At 38.9% G+C, this 12,127-nt stretch overlaps 1 protein-coding gene across 1 annotated transcript in view; it reads right to left on the bottom strand.

Annotated features, from left to right (window-relative positions):
* The window catches only part of SPAG1 (sperm associated antigen 1), an 80,596-nt gene that overhangs the window by 35,206 nt on the left and 33,263 nt on the right, over nucleotides 1-12,127 (bottom strand). The window lies entirely within an intron of this gene.

Here is a 12,127-nt window from a genome sequence, read left to right as displayed (position 1 = left end):
CTGGATAGCCACATGCAAAAGAATGATGGTGGGCCCTTATCTAATACCCCTCGCCCCCCAAAAAAACCAAACCCAGAGCCGTCGAGTCAATTCTGACTCGTAACAACCCTATAGGACAGAGTAGAACTGCCCCACAGAGTTTCCAAGGAGCGCCTGGTGGATTCGAACTGCTGACCCTTTGGTTAGAAGCCGTAGCACTTAACCACTATGCCACCAGGATTCCCTTATCTAATACAAAAAAAAATGTATACAAAAATGTACTCAAACCCCCCAAATTGGGATTGCATTGTATTTATCTTTTTGTTGTAGAGGTGTTGGATTTTCCTATAGATTTTAGAGATTAGACCCTTGTGGGACATGTTGCAGCCAAAAATTTTTTCTCAGTGTGTAGGTTCCGTTTTTACTTTTTGGTGAAGTCTTTTTATAAGCATAATTGTTTAATTTTAGGAGCTGCCAGTTATCTAGTTTCTCTTCTGGTGTTTGTACATTGTTAGTTATGGTTTGTATTATATTTATGCCATGTATATTTTTGGTTTATTAGTGCCCCTAGTATTTTCCCTATTTTTTCCTCCATGATCTTTATAGTTTTTGGTTTTATATTTAGGTCTTTGATCCATTTTGAGTTAGTTTTTGTATATGGTGTGAAGTATGGATCCTGTTTCTTTTTTTTTTTTTTTACAGATGGACATCCAGTTTTGCCAGCACCATTTGTTAAAAAGACTGCCTTTTCTCCATTTAATGGATTTTGGCCCTTTGTCAAAGCTCAGTTGACCATAGGTGGATGGATTTACATCTGGGTTCTCAATTTTGTTCCGTTGGTCTATGTGTCTGTTGTTGTACCAGTACCAGGCTGTTCTGACTACCATGCCTGTATAGTAGGTTCTGAGGTTAGGTAGTGTGAGGCCTCCTACTTTGTTCTTTTTCTTCAATATTGCTTTGCTTATCCAGGGCCTCTTTCCTTTCCATGTAAAGTTGGTGATTAGTTTTTCCATCTCGTTAAAGAATGCTGTTGGTATTTAGATCGGGATTACAATACACCTGTAGATTGCTTTGGGTAGAATTGACATTTTCACAATGTTAAGTCTTCCTATCCACGGGCATGGTATGTTTTTCCATTTATGTAGTTCTCTTTTGGTTTCTTACAGTAGTGTTTTGTACTGTTCTTTTTATAGGTCTTTTACATCCATGGTTAGATTTATTCCTAAGTTTTTTTTTTTTAAGGGCTATAATTTAAATGGTATTCTTTCCTGATTTCCTTTTCAAAGTTCTCTTTGTTAGTGTATAGGAATCCAACTGATTTTTTTAGGTTGACCTTACATACTGCTACTCTGCTGAATCTTTCTGTTAGTTCCAGTAGTTTTCTTGTGGAGTCTTTTAGGTTCTCTTTTTTATGTATAGTATCATATCATCTGCGAATAGGGATAGCTTTATTTCTTCCTTACCAATTTGGATGCCCTTTATTTCTTTTTCTTGCCTTATTGCTCTAGCTAGCCCTTCCAGCACAATGTTAAATAGGAGTGGCGATAAAGGGCATCCTTGTCTTGTTCCTGTTCTCAGTACAAATGTTTTCAGCCTCTCTTCACTGATAATGATGCTGGCTGTTGGTTTTCTATAGAGGCTCTTTATTATTCTGAGGAATGTTTCTTGGGAGTTTTTTATCATGAATTGGTGTTGGACTTTATTGAATGCCTTTCTGTGTCAACTGAGATGATCAAATGATTCTTTTCTTTGTTTTGTTTATGTGGTGGATTACATTGATTGGTTTTCTAATGTTGAACCATCCTTGCATACCTGGCATGAATCCCACTTGGTTGTTATATATATATATTTTTATATGATGCTGAGTTCTATTAGCTAGAATTTTGTTGAGAATTTTTGCACCTATATTCATGAGAGATATTGGTTTGTAATTTTTTTTTTGTGGTGTCTTTGCCTAGTTTTGGTATCAGGGTTATGCTGGTTTCATAGAATGAATCTGTTAGTATCCCATCCTTCTCTATACTCTGAAATAGTTTGAGTAGTACTGGTGTGAGCTCTTTTCTGAATGTTTGGTAGAATTCTCCAGTGAAGCCATCTGGCCCAGGACTTTTTTTTGTTGGGAGTTTATTACCTTTTCAACTTCTTCTCTTGTTATGGGTCTGTTCAGATTTTTGACCTCAGTTTGTGTTAGCTCAGGTAGGTAGCGTATTTATAGACCTTGTGCATTTCCTCTAGGTTTTCAAATTTGTTGGAGTACAATTTTTCATGTTCTCTGTTATGATGCTTTTTACTTCAGTTGGGTCTGTTGTAATGTCCCCCATTTCATTTCTTATTTGGGTTATTTGCTTCTTTTCCTGAGTTTCTTTTGTCAGTATCCCCAGTGGTTTGTTGATTCTTTCAAAGAACCAACTTTTGGTTTTGTTGATTTTTTTCTATCGTTTTTCTATTCTCTATTTTATTTATTTCTGCTCTGACCTTTAGTATTTCCTTTCTTCTTGTGGCTGTGGGCTTATTTTGCTGTTCTCTATTTGTTCAAGTTGTATTGCTAATGTTTTGATTTTATCCCTTCTTTTTTGATATGTGCATCTGCTGCTATAAATTGACCTTTGAGCACTGCCTTTGCTGTGTCCCAAAGGTTTTGGTACTATGTGTTTTCATTCTTGTTTGATTCTAGGAATTTTTTATTCCATCTTTGATTTCTTCTATTTCCCAGTGGTTTTTAAGCAAGGCGTTGTTCAGTTTCCATGTATCTGATTTTTTTCCCCTTGCTCTTCTTGTTATTAATTTCTACTTTTATGGCATTCTGATCAGAGAAGATGATTTGTATTATCTCAGTGTTTTGGATTTTGTTGAGGGTTGCTTTGTGGCCTAAGATGTGGTCTATTTTGGAGAATGTTCCATATGTGTTGGAAAAGAATATATACTTTGTTGCTGTTGGGTAGAGTATTCTATATGTCTGTGAGATCAAGTTGGTTGATTGTGGCCTTTAGATCTTTTGTATCTTTGTTGAGTTTCTTTCTAGATGTTCTGTATTTTACTGAAAGTGGTGTGTTGAAGTCTCCTATTATTATTGTGAAACTGTCAATTTCTCTTTTCAGTGCTGTTAGAGTTTCTTCTATGTATTTTGGAAGCCTGTCTTCATGATGGATTGTCCCTTTAATCATTATACAATGTTCTCCCTTGTCTTTTATGGTGAATTTTGTTTTAAAGTCTATTTTATCTGAGATCAGTATTGCCACTCCTCTTTTTTGGTAGCTGTTTGCTTGATATATTTTTTTTGCATCCTTGGATTTTTAATATATTTATATCTTTGTTTCTAAGGTGTGCCTCTTGTAGACAGTATATTGATGGGTCCTTTTTTTTTTTTTTTAATCCATTCTGTCACTCTTTGTCTCTTTATGGGTGCACTTAAGCCATTTACCTTCAGTGTGATTATTGATAGGCGTGAGTTTATTGTTTTCATTTTGTCGAGATTTGTTTGTTTTTTGTGGTACTGATGTTTTCTTTGTTCTTCTTGCTTTCCTGTGCTGAATTCCTTTAGTTTGTGCATTTTCATTTCTTTTGTTTTTGAAGATTTTGCATTTACTGAGACTTTATGTTTTTCTTCTTTATTTTGATGAGTAGGTTTGTTAACTTTCTATGTGGTTACCTTGAAATTTACCCCCATCTTCCTAAGTTTGAACCAGTCTTTTATTACTTGATATCACCGTGACTTCCTCTCCATTTTAAAGTTCTATACCTACACCATTTATTGTTGTTTTATTGTTCTGGTGTTGCCATTTACAGATTGACGTCTCTGGTTCCCTGTTGTAGGTGTTTTAGTTTTGTTTTATCCTTGAGAGTTCATTACCTATGTTGGTATCTGCCTGATACTGTCCTGTGTCCTAAATTCAGGTTGCTATCTGATGTTGTTTGTTCTCTAACAGAACAACTCTTTTTAATATTTCTTGTAAGTCTGGTTTGGTTTTTACATAGTCCCTAAATTTCTGTTTATCTGGAAATGTTCTAATTTCTCAGTCATATCTGAGCGAGTATTTTCCAGGATATATTATTCTTGGTTGGCAATTCCTGTCTTTCAAGGTTTTATATATATCATCCCATTGCTGTCATTCCTGCATGGTTTCTGCCAAGTAATCAGAGCTTAGTCTTATCGTTCCCTGTTTGTATGTGACTTTTCTTTTTTTCTCAGGCTGTTCTCAGGATTCTTTCTTTGTTTTTGGTTTTGGCGAGTATGATTATGATATGTCTTGGTGATTTTCTTTTGGGGTCTATCCTATATGGGGTTTGATGAACTTCTTGGATGGTTAGCTTTTCATCTTTGATGATATTAAGGAAGTTTGCTGTCAGCAAATCTTCAATGATCCTCTCTGTTTTTTCCATTTTTCTCTCCTTGTTCAGGAACTCCGATCATGCACAAATTTTTCTCTTGTTTGTATCCCACACAATTTTCAGGTTCTCTTCATTCTTTTCTCTGATTTTTCCTCAAGCAAAATGGTATTAAAGGACTTGTCATCAATTGTTTCAGATTTGCTTCTAAAACCTCTTGCATTGTCCATTTCTGAAATCTTGTTCATCTTTTGGATTTCTAATTGCTGTTTTTGTATGATTTCTAATTGTTTATTTATTTTTACATTTTGTTCTCTTATTATTTTCCTGAATTCTTCCATTGCTTTGTCTGTGTTTTCCCTGATTTTATCTGTATTTTCCATGATTTTGTCTATTTTTTTCCTTAGTTTTGTCTGTTTTCCTTCATCTCTTTCCTAACCTCTTGGACAGCCCTGAATATTAGACTTTTGATTTCCCTAACAGGTAGTTCCAGTGCCTTTTCTTCTACTGGAAGATGATTTGGTGTTTTACTTTGGTCACTTACTGGAGCCATCCTGTGCTGTTTTTTGTTTTTGTTTTTTTCCTATGTTTTTATATTTTCTGTTCACTCCGGGACATTCAGGAATTATTTTCTTCGTTCATTGATTGTAAGTTTGTTTGTCGTGTCCTGATTTTTTGTTTCATTTGGTTATGTCTGGGCAAGTGGGCTGGGTGTGTTTTGTTGCTTGCTTGTTGGAGCACAATACTGCTCACTACCTTGTAAAGGTGGACTGGGTCTGTTGTTCAACTATGGTGGAGCAGGGCAGGTCCAGTGGTAGGGGAGGGATGGGTCGTTGTGGCATGAACTGGGGCCGGCAGGGCAGGACCAAGGGGCAGTGCAGAGTGGGGTCCAGTGGGTCTCGCTGTTGCCGTTCAGGGGTTTGTCATTCAGCGCATGGTGGAGATACAGCAGGGAAGGGAGAGTATATGATGTGTGGATTTAAGTGGAAAAGAGGAAGAAGAGAGAAACAAAAACAAAAAAATAAGGGAAAAAACTAAATAAAATGGCAGTATGGTGGGAGTTGGCAGGTGGGGTGGGGCAGACCTGGAGAGGCAGTGTGCCAGTGGCTCTCTAGTGAAGTGGTGCAGCTCAGCTTGTCAAGAAAGGGCGTGGGTGGTGCATGGGGCTAGACAGGTGGGAGAAAGGAAAGACGGGAAAGAGAAAGAAGAAAAAAACAACAAAAATATGGTGTTGAAGGAACCAGCCATTGGTGTCAGGTGGAACCGGGGTGGTGGCAAGCTGGTGTCTCTCTCACGAGGCAGTGCAGTACCACTCATCAGGAAGGAGCCAAGGCAGTGCAGGAACTAGGTAGGAGGGAGAAGGAAAGGGAAAAAAGGGAAAGATAAAGGAAAATAAAAAAAATATGGCACTGAGGGACTAGGCCTGTAGGGGCAGCACCAACCCAGGGAGCCTGTGTGCCAGTGGCACTCTAGCCGAGCAGTGCAGCATGGCCCGTTGAGAAGTGACAGGGGCGGGGCACAGAGCTAGGTGGGCAGAAGGAAGGAAAGGAGAGAGAGAAGAACAAAACAAACAAAAAAAAATGGCACTGAGAGAGCTGACCAGTGGGGGCAGCGCAGACCCAAGGAGGCCATGTGTTTGTGGCTCTCTAGCCAAGCGGTATAGCATGGCCTGTCAAGAAGGGGCGGAGATGGTGCACAGGGCTAGGTGGGAAGGAGAAAGGAAAGGAAGAGAGAGAGAGGGAAGAAACAAACAAACAAAATATGGCACTGAGGCAGCTGGCTGGTGAGAGCGGTGCAGACCTGGGGAGACCATGTGCCAGTGGCTCTCTAACCAAGCGGGGTGGCATGGGCTGTCGAGAAGGGGCAGGTATAGTGCATGGGGTTAGGTGGGCGGGAGAAAGGAAAGGAGAAAGAAAAAAAAACAAGAACAACAACAACAAAAACGGCACTGAGGGAGCCAGCCGGTTGGGGCAACATGGACCTGAAGAGGCCGTGTGCCAGTGGCTCTCTAGCTGAGCGGTGTGGCACAGCCTGTTGAAAAGGGGCAAGGATGGTGCATGAGGCTAGGTGGGCAAGACAAAGGAAAGGAGAGAGAGAAGAAACAAACAAAAGTAAATAAACAAACAGTCAAATGGCACTGAGGGAGCTGGCTGGTAGGGGTGGCATGGAACTGGGGAAGCCACGTGCCAGGGTAGCTAGTAAGCCATTGTCTCTCCAGCTGAGCAACCATGGCCCACTGGAAAGCAGTGGAGGCAGCATATACGTCAGAAAGGTGGGGGGTGGAAAAGTGTATATCCCTAGTTACCAGGTGCTCTGTATCCTGCTGGGAGCTCCATGAAGTTGCTTTCCCATACTCCCTGTCTTGAGTCCTTGGTGGCTGTGGTGCAAGATGGAGAATCCATGCTACATTAGCTGGCAGGGGACTGCCACCTCGTAGTGCTCCTTATTTTCTGTTCTCTGTCAGTTTCTTCTTCTATTTGGTGCTTGATCAAGTTCTTTATTCCTTCATTTCATGCTTAGGATTCCAGGATTGATGTTTGTATTTTTTTACTTAGTTTTTCAGGTCTTTGCTACAGAGGGACAGCATGGTGCTTCTATCTATAGTGCCATGTTGGCTCCACCTCTCTTTTCTTCATGACTTTGCCTATTGTTTAACTTTTAGAAATAGCCATCCTTCCACCCCCTAAACTTGCCAATTCTAGGACAATATAAATATTTATCTGTATTTAATTTTTCTTTCTGTGGGTGACTTTAATTTTCTTATATTTCAAGTTGAGAAATAAGCGATAGCACTATAAGGAAAACTAGATGCTTACTTCCCTCTGATTCTTACAAATTCTATAAGGAGATAGATGGAATAAATACCAAAGTCTCTGATGGTTACAGTTGTGTGATGAATGCCACTTCTAAGTGATCACTACTCAGACAAGAAACACAAATAGGTAGGGAGCTTCTAAGAGAAGGCATCAACTCAAACCCCAGATCTAATCATCCTGGCACATATGCAGGTATTTCTTAACACTAGTCCTTAGAAGGACAGGTGACGAAAGCCTATGAATTATCTTATCTCAGTACTTGACACAGAGGAGGCGCTCAATCATTGTCAGTCATTATATTAAATCCATTGGTTATATTATACCTTAGTCTGGATGAACTGGGCCTGGCCAACCCAGGTGGAGCTGGAAGAGGGGCAGCATATAAGCTGAAGTCACAAAACACTAATTGCTAAATTTTTCCATGATCCCCAGGGCTCCCTGAAACATACCCCATAATGACTAAGAATTCTTTCTTGGAATGGGGTGGAAGGGAGAATCAAATGCAAGGATTCCAACTTAATAACCTCCTTCTGGGCTTTAACATTATTTTCCCCAAAATAACTAGGGTTCTTCTCATGAGTCCACAGCTCCAGGACCTCTTTTTACACATCTCATAACAACATAACTTAGTAGAAGTGAGTGTAAGCTAGTTAAACGGATTTCAGTTAATCTTAAATGGACAGCTTCCGAGTTTCCAGCTATTTATCCTGCCTTATCTTGATTTGCTTTCCTGATAAAACAGTCTTAACATTTATATTCTCCGTATTTGTTTTCTGAATCTTACATATTTTATATATTCCCTAACTACAAAATATTGGGAGTCTAAGTGGCCACCTCAACAGCAGCTAACAACAACAACAAAGTGACAGGATCAGAAGTGGTTCAGTTAAAGCTCTGGCTGCTTGGAGATCTGAATGGGAATACTGCTTCTTTATGGAACTCACCTTAGGGATAGTCACCTGAGGCAGAAACACTTTTTAATCAGTCTGTTAAATGATATTAGGAGCCCTGGAAGCACAGTGGTTAAGAGCTACGGCTGCTAACCAAAAGGTGGGCAATTCAGATCTACCAGGTGCTCCTTGGAAACCGTATAGGGCAGTTCTACTCTGTCCTATAGAGTCACTATGAGTCAGAGTCGACTTGATGGCAATGGGTTTGGTTTTGATTCTTAAGAGAGAGAATTTGGAGTTACACAGATGGCCATATCTCACCCATGTGACTTGCAACCTGAGAAAATGTGGCAAATAACTGAAGTTTTCTAGGTCTCCATTACTTAATTTATAAAAGCGTGGATAGTTATAGTTTCCTTGAGGATTAAACAAAATAATCTATCTAAAGTACTTCCATAGTTCTTCAAATGTGCTAACATTAAAAAAAAAAAAAATTAGTGAGATGGCACTCCATCCTGTCTCTCCCACTGAATATAACTAAAAACCTGGGACATAATTTATGGGGACAGCTATATGAGGACATTAAAAAGCAAATGGTACTAGGCAGACTGGGGAAGGAGACCAGAAATTAAAATACTGCCAAACTACTGGTGAGTTTCCTGTTTCCATTCCTCTTAGATCTCCTACCCAGAACTCAAAGGCAGCCCAAAACCTGGAACTGTGTATCAGGTGCAGATAGAATGAGTCTCAAGAGAAGTCATCTATTATTTGCCAAAACAGAGAAAGCAGACCCCTACAGGACAGAGAAAATGGGTGAAATTCCCTGTTTTTTTATTTTGTTTTATTCCCTATCTGTGCAATTCTGCAGCAGTTGCAGTGGCAGCCATGTAGGCATCTTAGACTCTGAAGGATGGGAACTCTTCTCTCTGGCAAAAGGAGCTGTTATCCCAAGAATATTGGGGGTTTTCTCTTTTTTCGTTCCTTGTTCTCTTGCTGCTTGGTTCTGGAGGCAGACCCAGTTGCTGGAAGTCCACAACAGAATGGAGAAAGTAAAGGCCTGGCTTTCTAGCCAGAGGAACAGGAAGAAAAAACTCTGGGAACCAAAAGTGTTGAGAAGATTACAGAGGAGGGAGCTCAAGAAAACAATTGCATAAAATTATGTGTGAGCTCCTGGGCTTACCCTCGAGGTGATCCACATGCATGTATCTGTCAATAAATGGCATACTAAAGGCTTTGAGAACTAAATTACAGGGGAAGACCATGGCCTAGACTAGTCACTATGTAGTGCACAAGTGGGACAGATCCGAAGAGCACTGCAAAGTCTTTAAAAACTGAACTGACATTGGAACCACAGTTCATAGAAGTCAAGTACTAGGAAATTATTACTGAACCTAACCATATCGATTGCCTGCTTTAAAAAAAAAAAAAATTTCAACATTCTCCATAGGATTTAAACAACATAATATTCAAAATGGCCAAAATACAATCCAAAATTACATGACATATGAGGAACTAAGATAAGAAAATATAAACATTCCTCAAGGGAAAAGACAATAAAAAAGCTGGGCTCCATCACAATAAAAACCTTTTCTCTGCAAAAGACAAGAAAATGAATGAAAAAACAAGCTACATATTGAAAGAAAATATTTTCAAATCCCATGTGTAACAAAGGACTTGTATTGAAAATATATAAAGAACTCTTAAAACTCACCAGTAAGCAAACAACCCAATTAAAAAAAAAAAAAAAGGTGTAAGATTTGAGCAGATATGTCACCAAAAACATTAGAGATGACAAATAAGCACATAAAAGGTGTTCATAATCAGAATGTAAATTACAACCACAATGAAAAACCACCATACACCTATTAGAATGGCTAAATAAACACACACACACACACACACACACACACACAGACAATACCAAATGCTCACATGGATGTAATGCAACTAGAACTCTCTACATTGCTAGTGGGAATGCAAAATGGTACAGTCACACTGGAAAAGAGTCTGAGAATTTCTGGTAAAGTTAAACATATACATGCATATGACCCAGCAATCCCACTAGTGGGTGTTACCCTAAGGAAATGAAAACATGTCGACACAAAAACTTGCACATGATTGTTTACAGCAGCCCTACTGAAATTTGCCAAATGCTGGAAACAACCCAAATGTTCTTAAACAGGTAGATGGACAGACAAACTGTGCTACATCCATACAATGGAATACCACTGAGCAAAAAAAAGGAATGAAATATTGATACATGAACAAATCTCAAAGACATTATGCCATATAAAGGAAACTAGTCTCCAAAAGTTGCATACTTTCTTGTGAACATATAACATTCTGGCGAAGGCAAAACTATAGGGACAAAGAACAGATCAGTGGTTGCCCGGGCTTGGGGTAAGGGAAGGATTTAGCTAAAAGGGGCAGCAAGAAGGAGTTTTTTGGGGTGTTAGAAGGATTCTGTATCCTGAATGGATGGTGGTTAAATGAAATTATAAATGTGTTCAAACTGTAAACTAAAAAGAAGAGTCAATTTTACTGTATGTAAATTTTTAAAGAATAATTTTAAAGTAGTAGAAATAATACAATTTATATTTCATGAACACTTAATTTTGCCCATGAGGAACTTGTACATAGACCAAAAGGCGGTCATTTGAACAGAACAAGGGGATACTGCATGGTTTAAAGTCAGAAAAGGTGTGCGTCAGGGTTGTATCCTTTCACCATAGCTATTCAATCTCTATGCTGAGCAAATAATTTGAGAAGCTGCACTATATGAAAAAGAATGGGGCATCAGGATTGGAGGAAGACTCGTTAACAACCTGCGTTATGCAGATGACACAGCCTTGCTTGCTGAAAGTGAAGAAGACTTAAGCACTTACTGATGAAGATCAAAGACTACAGCCCTCAGTATGGATTATACCTCAACATAAAGAAAACAAATATCCTCACAACTGGATCAATAAGAAACATCATGATAAGCGGAGAAAAGATTGAAGTTGTCAAGGATTTTATGTGAATCCACAATCAACACCCATGGAAGCAGTAGTCAAGAAATCAAACAACGCATTGCATTGAGCAAATCTGCTGCAAAAGACCTCTTTAAAGTGTTAAAAAGCAAAATATCACTTTAAGGACTAAAATGTGCCTGACCAAAGCCATGATGTTTTCAGCTGCCTCATGCATGTGGAAGCTGGATAAGGAAGACCAAAAAAGAATTGATGCATTTGAATTATGGTGTTGGTGAAGAATAACAAATATACCATGGACTGCCAGAAGAATGAACAAATCTGTCTTGGAAGAAGTACAGCCAGAATGCTCCTTAAGAGCAGGGATGGGGAGACTTCATCTCACTTACTTTGGACATGTTATCAGGAGGGACCAGTCCCTGGAGAAGGACATCATCCTTAGTAAAATAGAGGGTCAGCATAAAAAAGGAAGACCTCAAATGAGATGGACTGACACAGTGGCTGCAACCATAACAGGCTCAGTCATAACAAGGATTATGAGGATGGCAAAGGACGGGGCAGTGTTTCATTCTATTGTACATAGGGTCGCTATGAGTTGGAACCAACTTGATGGCACTTAACAACAACATACTTCATCTTGTTCCAGGTAAGATTTAAAATTATTTCCTTTGACTCTAAGATACTTGGTAAACTATCTTAATCTGAATATAAACCCCAAGAAAGAATATTTGCCGCCACAACTTATTTAAAATCTGGCTGAAAAACTCTTTACCTTAATGTCTCCCTTTTTCATCCTTTTGACGCCCTCTTGTCCTTTCCCTGCTCTCTCTCACACTAGTGTATACTGATGTTCTGTCTCCTCCTTTTTCTTTCCCTCTGCCTCTTTTTCTTTCCTTTTGCCTTTCTCCTATCTTAACTGTTCATATTTTGATCTGAATATTTAACATTCTATAAAAAATAAAACCTTGTTCTTTTTCCTCTTTATTTTTAAAATTGAGTGAATTGAATATATTTCTCTCTCAAATGAAACTATTCTGTTAAATTACCTAGCAGCTGATTTTTATTTCTGAAAGATTTTCAAAATTGATATTTTCCCTTGATTGCTCCAGGGCTTTCAAGAGGAGGTTTCTCCCTTCTGGTCAAG

The sequence above is a fragment of the Loxodonta africana genome, chromosome 14 (assembly GCF_030014295.1).
Source record: "Loxodonta africana isolate mLoxAfr1 chromosome 14, mLoxAfr1.hap2, whole genome shotgun sequence".
Taxonomy (NCBI): Eukaryota; Metazoa; Chordata; class Mammalia; order Proboscidea; family Elephantidae; genus Loxodonta; species Loxodonta africana.
The sequence above is the reverse complement of the archived record's forward strand: the minus strand, read 5'-3'. Positions and strand labels throughout refer to the sequence as shown.